The sequence below is a fragment of the Saimiri boliviensis genome, chromosome 15 (genome assembly GCF_048565385.1).
Source record: "Saimiri boliviensis isolate mSaiBol1 chromosome 15, mSaiBol1.pri, whole genome shotgun sequence".
Taxonomy (NCBI): Eukaryota; Metazoa; Chordata; class Mammalia; order Primates; family Cebidae; genus Saimiri; species Saimiri boliviensis.
Window position 1 is genome coordinate 82,004,422 of NC_133463.1, and position 11,146 is coordinate 82,015,567.

Genomic DNA, 11,146 nt, shown 5'->3' on the forward strand with positions numbered 1-11,146 from the left:
TATTTTCTGTAACCCATGTGGAGTCTCATGCTGGGAATCTGAGGGGGTGTCTCTTGGGAAGACGCTGTGAAATAAATACACCTAGGAGAGGGTATGTGTGTGTGTGCGTGTGCATGCGTGTGTGTGTGCATGTGTGTGTGTGTGTGGTGGTGATGGTTGCAGTGGGGTGTGGAGCTGGTGTTTTAAGGTTTTTAAGATAGTGTGCAATATAAAGACTCCAGTTTGTTTAATTAAGGCTAAAGTTTCATTAACCAGAAGATCCCTGGCCTGCTCAGGCACTGAAGAAGAGTTGAACAACCCAGAGGCCCACAGTGCAGGGAGTAGGTGGCTTGGCAAACCTTAGCAGCAAGTGTTTGGGATTCTCTGGAGATCAGGGGTGGGCAACCATTTTCTGTAAAGTGCCAGGTAGTTTCTGCTCTGGGGTCACACTCCACTAGCCTCATCCTGTGAAAGTGGCCATAGGCTGCATGCAAGAGCAGGCTGTGAGCCAATGAAACTATTATATATGTACAAACACAGGCAGTGGCCGAATTTGGTCCTCAGGCAGTGGGAGCTGGGGTCTGGCCGGGACTGAAGCTACAGTTAGGATGGTGACTTCCTCCCTGCGGTCACTGCACTCCGTCTGCGTGGAACTCCATCACCTTGAAAGGGCGGTTCTGTTGGTGAAAGCATGGAGACAGAAGCAGCTCCATCTCAGATTCTGATCCTCCACGTTGACCTGTGATTAACCCCAGTTCTGGGGATGCTTCTAAAATTTAGCTTTTAGCTACTGTTCCTTGTGTAAGAGCCTCTGCTTACCTAGTAAATCCTGCTCTTAAGTGAAACAACCGTGACCATCAATCCTGCCCGTAGGCAGATTCACATTCATCTCCTCTTTCTCTTTCCCTCAGGGATCCGCTTTGATTGTCCTGCACGTCTCTTCCCTGGGTCTGAAGCAGAGGGAGACCATGAATCTGGAGACGAGGGCTTATTTGTAAGTCTCTGCTAAATATTGCTTTCTGAAAAACTATATGTCAGCCTCTTTCCCCAGCCTCTCAGCTTCTTCGGGTTTTGGAAGAGGTGTCCATAGGCCTACCCAACAAAAACAGATCCATTTAGTACTGTAGGTGCAAGGCAGTCAATTCAATGACTCACCACTGACCACAGTGATTGGCTCAAGCTGTTCCAGTCAGATTAAAGCAGGGACTTTGTTCAGTGAAAGGAAGAAAGATTTTTCTCCTGCTCACCTCTTCCTCTCCCTCTCCTGCTTCCTGTCTTCCTCCTGTGCAGGAACAGCTGATATCTGTGCAGGAACTCATGAAGTCTGAGGTTTTTGTCAACTCAGTATCCAGGGCTTCTGCCCACATCCCTTTCCAATCAAGTCATACCAGATTGAGCTAATGCCATGTCCTGAGCCGTTACTATGTGCCAAGTGTCAGTGAGTCCCAGCAGGTGTAGAGATGCATGAGCCAGAGAAGCCGTTCTTCATGTCCTCAGCAAGCTTGTGACTGCTGAGGAAGACGGAAATCACAAAATCACAACACAATGTGTTGCAGCAAAGATGACCTATGAGGGCAAGGCATTGTCCTTGCATAGACGTGGTGGCAGGGCTGGGAGAAGGAGGTACTGGACCAGCAGAGGTCATGTCGGAGCAATAACTGGAAAGCGCTGTGGCTTCGCAGGGACACATGCATGCAGGGGAACAGGTGCAGCATCATGACGGCTGAAAAACTCTAGTGTGTTCAGAGATCCCTCTTCGTATCTTTCCTATTCTACCTGCCAAAGTGAGACCTGGACTTGTTTAGAACGACAGACCCAAAGAGGTGCCTCAATGCCATCGTTCAGTAGCTGGTTGAAGCTCCAGCCAGCAGATGCTGCGAGCAGCTGACCTTGGCAGAGCCCACTGATGGCAGAGGTGAGGAGCTGGCTATCCAGGACAGATGTCCCCAGTTATATGGGAAGCCATCAGGCAGCTGACTGAGCCACTTCCATGCAAATCTGCAGCCCTCTGGACTCCTTAATGCACCACATGAGGCTGGATTGATGTCAAATAAACTTGCACCCCAATTCTGGCCCAGAAGTGTTTCATGTGTGTGACCTTGGGCATGTCACTTTATGTCTCTGACTGCAGTTAGCTTATATGCACAAAGAGGTTATTTAAATCCATCTCCAAGAGTGTAATGAGGCTGGAAATCATGGGTATAGCCAGCCTGGTACACAGTGGAGCTTAGTAGCTATGAGACAGGAATGTTACTAATCCCATAAGGCTGGTCCCAGGGTGTGCAAGGACTCCTTGGAAGCAGAGGTTGACAAAGGCCAGAGCTTTAGAACCTGTGGAAACAGGTGAAGACTCCTCTGATAAATGAAGTCTGTCTATTTCCCTGGGCTGCTTGAGTCATTGGCTGGCCCAGATGTATCCTTGGGCAGGCAAACCACCATCTTCACCCCTGAGAGATACTCCTAGCAAGCCAGGACTTCACACCTGTATGGATGAGATGAAGATCAACTCATGCACACTTCCCCCAGGACAGGTCCTGGCCTTTGACCTTTGGGCTCCCGCCGAACCTCTTCCAACCACCTGTAAACCAAAAATAAAATTCTAAGCTCCCCAACTGACTGTTGGACCCCCATGGTGGCCAGAAGCATTCCAAAGTAAACCCGAAAATCCAGTGCAAGCCAAGGTGGGAAGGGGAGGTCAGACAGGTTCAGGATACCCTCATCTCTTTGGAATTCAGGCACAGCTGACCAGCATTAGAATGAAAACAAAGATCTTTAGAATGACAAAACAATCTTTGGTAGCAATAAGACACCACTTCCAACCTAACTCTAAAGTAGTATCACATGAGAGATGTCAGGCCCTGAAAGAAATTGGAATATTTTGCTACATACTATATTTCTTTGGCTTTTTTTTTTTTTTTTTGGCAGATTCTCTCTCTGTCGCCCAGGCTGTAGTGCAGTGGTGTGAAGTCAGCTCACTGCAACCTCTGCCTCCCGGGTTCAAGCCGTGCTCCTGCCTCGGTCTTCCAGGCAGCGGGGATCACAGGTGCGCACCACCACACCTGGCGGTATTTTTAGTAGAGATGAGGTTTTGCCATGATGGCCAGGCTGGTCTCGAACTCCTGTGCTCATGAAATACTTCAGCCTCAGTCTCCCAAAATGCTGGGATTATAGGTGTAAGCCACCATGCCTGATCTCTCTGGCATATTTTGAAATGGTTTGTAAAACCGTCCCATGTGGAGAAAACCTACATTCTATAGAGAATCCCCTTCCGTTTCCAGGTCTTCTCCGTTATCCAGGAGGTAATTAACTAAGAGCGTGGCACCTTTTAAAGTCTGATAAGAAACATTTACCATCCATCCTCTCTGTACCCTGCTATGTGGAGGTTTCATCTGCAAATAAGAACCTTGACCTCCACAACCCCTTCCTTAACCCAGACTCTCCTGTCTGTAGATTATAGATTCCAGGTCTGTAGACAATAACTTACCTCTTTCAGCCAAATGCCACACCTGCTTCAAGTTGCCCTGCTTTTCAGACCAAACCAATGTGCATCTTACGTGTATTGACTGATGTCTCCCCAGCACGTATAAAACCAAGCTGTAGCCTGATCACCTTGGGCACACGTTCATAGGATATCCTGGGGTTGTGTCATGGGCTACAGTGACTTATATTTGGCTCAGAAGGAATCTCTTCAAATATTTCACAGTTCAAGTCTTTTTTTTTTTTTTTTTTTTTTTGAGACAGAGTCTGACTCCGTTACCAGGCACCAGGATGGAGTACAGTGGCATGACCTCGGCTCACTGCAACCTCCGCCTCCCGGGTTCAAGCAATTCTCCTGCCTCAGCCTCCCAAGTAGCTGGGACTACAGGCACGCACCACCACGCCCAGCTAATTTTTTGTATTTTTAGTAGAGACGGGGTTTCACCATGTTGGCCAGGATCGTCTCGATCTCTTGACCTTGTGATCCGCCCATCCTGGCCTCCCAAAGTGCTGGGATTACAGGCGTGAGCCACCGCGCCCGACCCACAGTTCAAGTCTTTTCATATGCATGCTGAAATGCCTGGATGCTGGGGCTTCAACCAGGCACCATGTTTATCTGTTTAAAATGTGTATCTGTTTTAAAAATTAATTACAATTAATTACAAATAGATTAATATTTCTGCTTTTAAAATTAAGCCTGATACTATTAAAAAGAAAAAAAAAAAACAAACAGCTTTGATGGACTAGGACATCCCTGCTGTGGAGGAAGGCTATTTGAAGGAGGCTTTGCCATGCACGGCTGGGTGGGACAGCTTTCACAAACCCTCCAAGCTCCTTTGCTGTGGCTGCATCCACATTTCCAGTGAACAGCATGGGTAGAATGGATTGCATGGATCCTCACTGGACACTGATGGGTTTAGCAGCAAGGCCATTATGCTCTTTGATGTTTGGAGGTGGAGGGCCCCCAGGGGGTGATTTGTTGTCTTTGTTGGGTATTGACGCCTGCATTTGTGGGCTGAGCATTTTCACAGATGTGCTTTACTCCGCAGGCTTGTCAGCAGCCTCTGCAAATTGCAAGCCACCTCCTTCAAGCTGCTAAGCCTTGAGAGGGAGTAGGACCTCAGCTGCCCGGACAGAGAGCAGTGTCTCTTTCCAAACCTGTGGCCAGCTGGGTGGATGCCCCAAAGGAGCACCGAGGGTTCAGTGAGATGGGAGTTCAAGTTCTAGAATGTTCTCATTTGGTGCAACCACGTGGCTGCCTCTTGGGGCAGTTGCCTCCTTTCTTTCCCTTAGATGTGGTGGGAAGAGCCTAACTGTGGGTGATGAGCCAGGGGAGAGGCACAGAGCCTTTCTGAGCCTCAGAGTTGTGGCCTGAGAGACCCCAGCAATGTAAGCTTACTCTGGGGGGAGTGTCACATTCGACACTCTTAACAGGGGCTTAACTGAGACCACGTGCCCTGCTGGGTACCCTGGCTCTGTGAGAACAGTGACTGAGGTCCCAGGTGACAATGGCCTGCCACACTTAACTGGTGGATGGTGGGAAGAGGCCTCACTGAAACCACCTACCACATCCAGCATCTTTATTCCAGGACCTCTGAGCCACAGAGTTGGGGAGGGAAGTTCTGGGGAATACAGATAGCTTTAGAGCTTCTGCTTAGACAATAACGATCTCTCAGTGCTGGGGAACCCTGGGGCAGCCTGGCAGCAGGTAGGGCTCCACAGGGAGGCACCAAGAGAAGTTGTCTGGATGATCTTAGCACAATCTTCCCTTCTTTCTCAAGTTCATGTAATGTGCTGTGCCCTGGTAAGGCCCTGAAGACTCAGCCACCAGCTGGGTACTGCCCTTCTGCAATCTGTTTAATGGTTACCTTCTTTTAGCTCCTTGGACATTTTGAGATTGGGAGGGGTGTCACCAATTTGTAAATCATCCAACTGAGGTGAGTGATTTTTGTACCAGACATTGTGCCAGGCACTGGGGAACTGAGTAAATAAGGCCCCCTGCCTGGCCCCCTGTTCTGGGTGCACAGTTGACTGCATAAGAACATGTTCTGCAACAAAGGATCAAAACAAGCCCAGAGAAGAGACGGTCTCTAAGGGGACGACTGTGTGAGCTCAGCTCCTGGCTGGGCCTTGTGGAGGATACAGGAAATGAGCACATCTTTTGTGCCCTCTGTTGGTGTGGATCCGAGCCTTCTGGCTGCATAGAGTCATCATTAAATATTTATTTATTTGTTTTCTTTGAGACAGGGTCTCACTCTGTTGCCCAGGCTGGAATGCAGTAGTATGATCACAGCTGGCTGCAGCCTCGACCTCCTGGGCTCAAGCAATCTTCTCACCTTAGCCTCCCGAGTAGCTGGGACTACAGGTGCACACCACCATTCCTCGGTAATGGTCCAAAATGTTTTGTAGAGACAAAGTCTCACAATGTTGCCCAGTCTGGTCTCCTGGGCTCAAGCAATTCTCCTGCCTCAGCCTCCCAAAGTGCTGGGAGCACTTTGGCCATCACACCTGGCCATCATTTAATACTTAAATCATTATTCCACATAAAGGTAGGAACCTGGACTTCTCCCTCACTCTGAAAGTTTCAGGGATTTTCAGAGACTTCCGCATTTCCTCAGTTTCCCTTGCACCAGTTTTGTGCTTTAACAATTACACTAGTCATCCCAGATACATTTTCTTTCTTTGTCTTCGTTTGGGTCCCCTAACACCCAGAGATGATAATTCAGTGCAAGTCTCCTGTTTGAAAAATTATCCCAGAAACACTATAAGTGAAGTGGCTGTGTTGTCTGGGGTATATACCCTGGGGTTCATTGTCACGTGCCAGGAAAATTTAGGACATGGACACACATGAGGAGTTTAGGAGAGAAGGTTTCACAGGTAGAAGAGAAGAGAAAGAGAAAGAGCTTCCTCTATAGAGGGAGTGTCCCATTGGAAAGGACCAGTTAGTGGCAAATGAATGAAGTTTTATAGTCCAATTTGAGGAGGTGGTGTCTGATTTGTGTGGGGCTTACAGATTGGCTCAATTAGCTATGACATTTACATAGTGCGTAGGAAAGTCTGGGTGCCCACCCTAATCTTCTTATGCAAATGGGCTTTCCAGTTGATGGGTGCCATCTTGTCTGCTCCTTACGACACGCATGGCTAGCAGAGAAGGGAGGATGGGGCCACCATTTTGAAACTGTGTAGTCCTTAGTTCCTGCTGGCATTCACCTGTGCCAGCTCCCAGCTTGCAGGCTGCTCTTGATTCGAAAATGATTTGGGGCTGCTTTTCATTAAAAAGAAAAGCCTTACGAGGACTTCCATGCACTTGCTATCTGCCTGAGCAGTTTCGTCCTAACTCCTGTATCATAAGAATGTGAGGAAGTGGGGAAGGAAAGGGGGTCACTGAGGGTGTGTTGTGAAGCCAGGTACCACTGTGGGCAGCTAGGCTCAGTCCACTGGGGGCTCTGAGAGATTACACGGAATGTGATGCAAAGTTGTCTCCACTGAGTGGCAGGGAAGCCTCCCCCACTTCCTCTGTCGCTGGCTGAGGGCTGATTCCCGGGCCTAAGACAAGCCGACATGGGAGGCCTCTAGAAACCGGAAAAGGAAGATCCTCCCCCGAGGAGTTCAGAGGCCTCAGGGAGAGCACCAAAGGTGACAGCTATCTGCAGTGTCATGCAGAATGTGACATAGTATGAGTGAGGGTGGACAGCCTTGAGAACCAAGACGGACTCCTGCGCCAGCCGTGGGTGCCGAAGAAGCTCGCTACAGAGAAGAGATAGCTGAGCTCCTTCTGGAAGTAAACTAGGGGTCAGCCAGGGGTGAAAGGCAGCCCTGGGAATCTGGACTCCAGAGAGAAGTAGCACAATGTATTAGGAAGACATAGGCAACTCACCCAGCACCGGAGGGCTGGTGGGGGCTGAATTAGGAGGTGAGGCTCCAAGGGCCATCAGTGCCAGGTGTGAAGTACTGGGGCGGCAGGAAGAGCAGGCTAATTCAAGGAACAATGGGGCCAGGTGTGGGATCTTGGCATCCTCCTTACACCCAGCTGAGTTAGGGAGAAGGAAGGGGAGGATGGGGTCACTCTTCCTCTTGGATTCCCCCATCACCTTCTGCTGGGCAGCTGGGCAGTGCCAGCCCAGGGCTCAGTGCTTTATGAATATTAACCCATTTACTTCTCAGAACCACGTTACGGAGTAAGTGATATTATTTAATCCACTGTGCAGATGAGGAAACCAAAGCACAAGGAGATTAGATTATTTTACTGACGTTAGCATTGGTGAATAGAGCTGTGGTAAGACCAGATAATGTCCCCCCTCAAAGACGTCCATGTGCTACTTCTGGGAACCTCTGAATGTGTTATTTCACATGGCAAAGGGACTTGGCTGATGTGATTAATCTCGAGATGGAGGAATTATCCTAGATTATTTGAGTGAGCCCAATATAATCACAGTGGTCTCTGTAAGAGAAAGGTTGAAGCGGCAGCAGCGGGGGGCTGGGGGGGCGGGAACATGATAACAGAAACAGTGCTAGGAGTGATGCAGCCACAAGCCAAGAAATGCAGGCACCTCTGGAAGCTGGAAGAAGCGAGGAGCACGTCCTCCCCGAGAGCCCCAGAAGGAACCCAGTCCTGTTGACACCTTGAATATAGCCCCATAGGTCCATTTTGGACTTTCTGACCTTCAGAACTATAAGATAATCAATTTATGTTGTTTTAAGCTGCAAAGTTTGGGAAAGTCTGTTACAATAAGAAAGAAATACAACACGTAATAATGGGTTCCATTCTACCCAGTAGATGGCGTGTGGGTTCCCTATGTGACACCAAGGTCGGAAGACAGATGTGTAAAGGACAAATTGATAGCAGAAGCAAGCCTGTGGGATGCCCTAAGTTACAAAGCCTCTGTCGTAATGGTCATGATCCATTACAATCTTTCGGAATTGCCACGGTCCCCGCCTCCCTGATGCTAACCTTCCCCAGTCCCTGGCATTGAGGCTTCCTCCGGCGAGGCCACGCTATTCATCTGTGCCTTGAATGTTCAGCCCTCAAAGCTCATCTCGCCGATGCCTCTACAAGGAGACTGCTTTACCCCAGGTTCAATTTCCTCAGATCATTCTTGTCTTTCGAGGTGAATGACAGCAGGAGGTTTTTAAACATCTTGGACAATAGAACTTGGTCTTTTGGGAACTGGACTATTTATAGCATTTTTGAGCTTCTAAAAATCCTGTAGGGGAATATGGAAGTTTGCTCCTCTCCAGCTATGGGGTTGGCACACATCAGATTTTTAGTCAGAGTTAGCCTAGAATGCTCCTAGGTGGGCATGAGGGGTGGGAGAAAGGAGAACGTGTTGTTCCTGAGCATCCCTTTCTGCCAGGCATGGCAGGGCCCTTCTTTTTATAGTGCTTCCTATTTAGATTGGCTAGCACATGCTGACCAGAGTGGGCCCAGAGCCAGAATGTTCAGCTCCGAATTCAAATGTTGCCAGCTTCTAGCTATCTAACCTAGGGCAACGTCTTATCTCTACTCCTCACTTTCCTCATCTATAACGTGAGAATGACAGCATAGGCCTTGTTGTGAGGATCACATGGATAATGCATTTTTAATATTATTTTTATTTAGTTTTATTTTATTTGAGAGAGGATCTTGATCTGTTGCCCAGGCTGGAGTGCAGTGGCTTGATCATCGCTCACTGCAACTTTAAATTCCTGGGTTAAAGCGATCCTCCCACTTCAGCCTCCCTTGTAGCTGGGGCTACAGATGCATACCACCAAACCCTTCTAATTTTTTGTAGTGATGGAGGGTTATCACTATGTTATCCAGGCTGGCCTGGGCTCAAGTGACCCTCCTGCCTGGACCTCCCAAAACACTGAAATTACAGGTGTGAACCACTGTGCTTAGCCCAATTTTAACATTCTTTGAATGGTCTCTGACATCTGGAGAATGTCAAATAGCTGCTAGTGGTTATGTTGATGATCATCAATGTCATAGTTACAACATCCTTATTTCGTATTCCACGAAAGAGCTTTATTCTCATCTCTATTTTGGAGGTGATAAAACCGAGCCTCACAGAGGTCAATTGCATGTCCAAAGCCACATGGAGAGTGGGTCAGAGCTGGATTTCAATACCAGAGCTCTCTTTTGGTACAGAGCAATTTCTGAAACTTCATTTTCCTCTGTACATCCAGGACACACAACACTTGGGCTGTCTCTTCCCAGTGATCCAAATCCCAGGCCCTTGGGCTTTGTCAGTTCAGATTCCCAGCATGCTCAGAGGCTCTGTCCTTCCATAATGAGTTCTCTGTCAATTACCAGCTCCTGCGCAGCAGCCTCCAGGGCAGTGCAGGCCACTTGTCCTGTCACGCTGGGGACTGAGCAGGGCATCTCAATTTGGGCAGCTACTCAGTGGTCAATCACAACCTAAAACAGTGACAGCAGGGTGGCCTTATGCCCAGTGATTTCTGGAAACCAGCCAGCCCTTTTCCCCAATAAGACACTCTCTTTCTCAGCATGCAGTTTTATACCAGACTTTTTATGCTAAGCCAGGCTGGTCCTAATTGTAATTGGTTCTGGCTAGTTCCTGCAAGAGCTGTTAAATCTTTTATTTGCTCATTCTCTGGGGAAGTCTGCTACTTTGGGGAACTAACTCTTACACCCTTGAGAAAAGCTATCTCCCCTGACCCTTGCTAGAACATACTCTTTCACTCCTGTTCCACTCACCCGGCCATCAGCAGTGTCTTTAAATGGATGTTATTTTTGATCTGCTAGGAAAATCAGTGTGCCCTGATTCTTTTGATAGACCTTAAGCCTAGGGCTCTAGACATCTGCTCCTCTGTAAGGAGTATTTGCTGGCAAATCGACTTTCTATTTAATAAAGCCTAGCCAATAGAATCCCTGCCAAAGTATCCTTGTGACTTCTACAGGTTTAATTGGAAGTTTATGGGGTTCAACATGCATCGTCACTAAGTTTAAATAGCACATTGATTTAGGATTTACCTCTTAGCTGGAGATGGTTTCTCATCAGTCCAGGATCCTAGTAACTGCCCAGGGCTGGAGCTGTCTACGATCCCAAAACACTTCTCACAGCTGTGATCTTATTTGGTCCTGAAAGTAAGTCTTCAAAGTAGCAGTTATTATTATCTCTGTTTACCAGATGAAGAAATAGGGCTCAGAATGGTTAAATAATTTGCCTCAGGCCATACAGTTACGACAGAGCCAGGATTTGAACCTAACGTCATTTGGATGCCAAGCTTCTTGTTCTTTTTACCGTGTCCATTTTCAATTGTCCCTTCATTTATTCCAAGCCTATTTCTTGAGTGCTTACCAGACAATGATCTAGGCCCCGGGGAGCCCAGCAGCAATGAAATGGTTTCCACCCTGGGGGAGAAAAGCAATGAACAAATATTGGAGAGTGGTAATTGCTCTACAGAGGATTAAAACAAGGTGAGGCTGGTGGAAGTGTAAACTGGGACAGCCTCTGTAAAGAGCAATTGGGCAATAGCTCAATCAAAATTTGAAACGTGTATCGACTTTGATTTGGCAGTTTGCTTCCTAAGTGATTTATCGTACAAACATGTTAGCACATATGCAAAGCAACGGATATGTATACAAAGATATTTGCTGCATCATTGAACAAGCAAATCAAAGGGGAAATCATGTAAATGTCCCTCAATAGAGAATACAGTGTATGCCTACAATAGAGATCTCTGGAAC

At 47.8% G+C, this 11,146-nt stretch overlaps 1 long non-coding RNA gene across 1 annotated transcript; it reads right to left on the minus strand.

The window, feature by feature from the left end:
* Nucleotides 1-9,033: 9,033 nt before the first annotated feature.
* Nucleotides 9,034-10,812, minus strand: LOC104652299 (uncharacterized). The gene is made up of 3 exons (XR_745626.1): nucleotides 10,758-10,812; nucleotides 10,430-10,575; nucleotides 9,034-9,853 (listed from the first exon to the last, which is right to left on the minus strand). It is a non-coding gene; the product is annotated as an uncharacterized LOC104652299 (long non-coding RNA).
* Nucleotides 10,813-11,146: the final 334 nt, after the last annotated feature.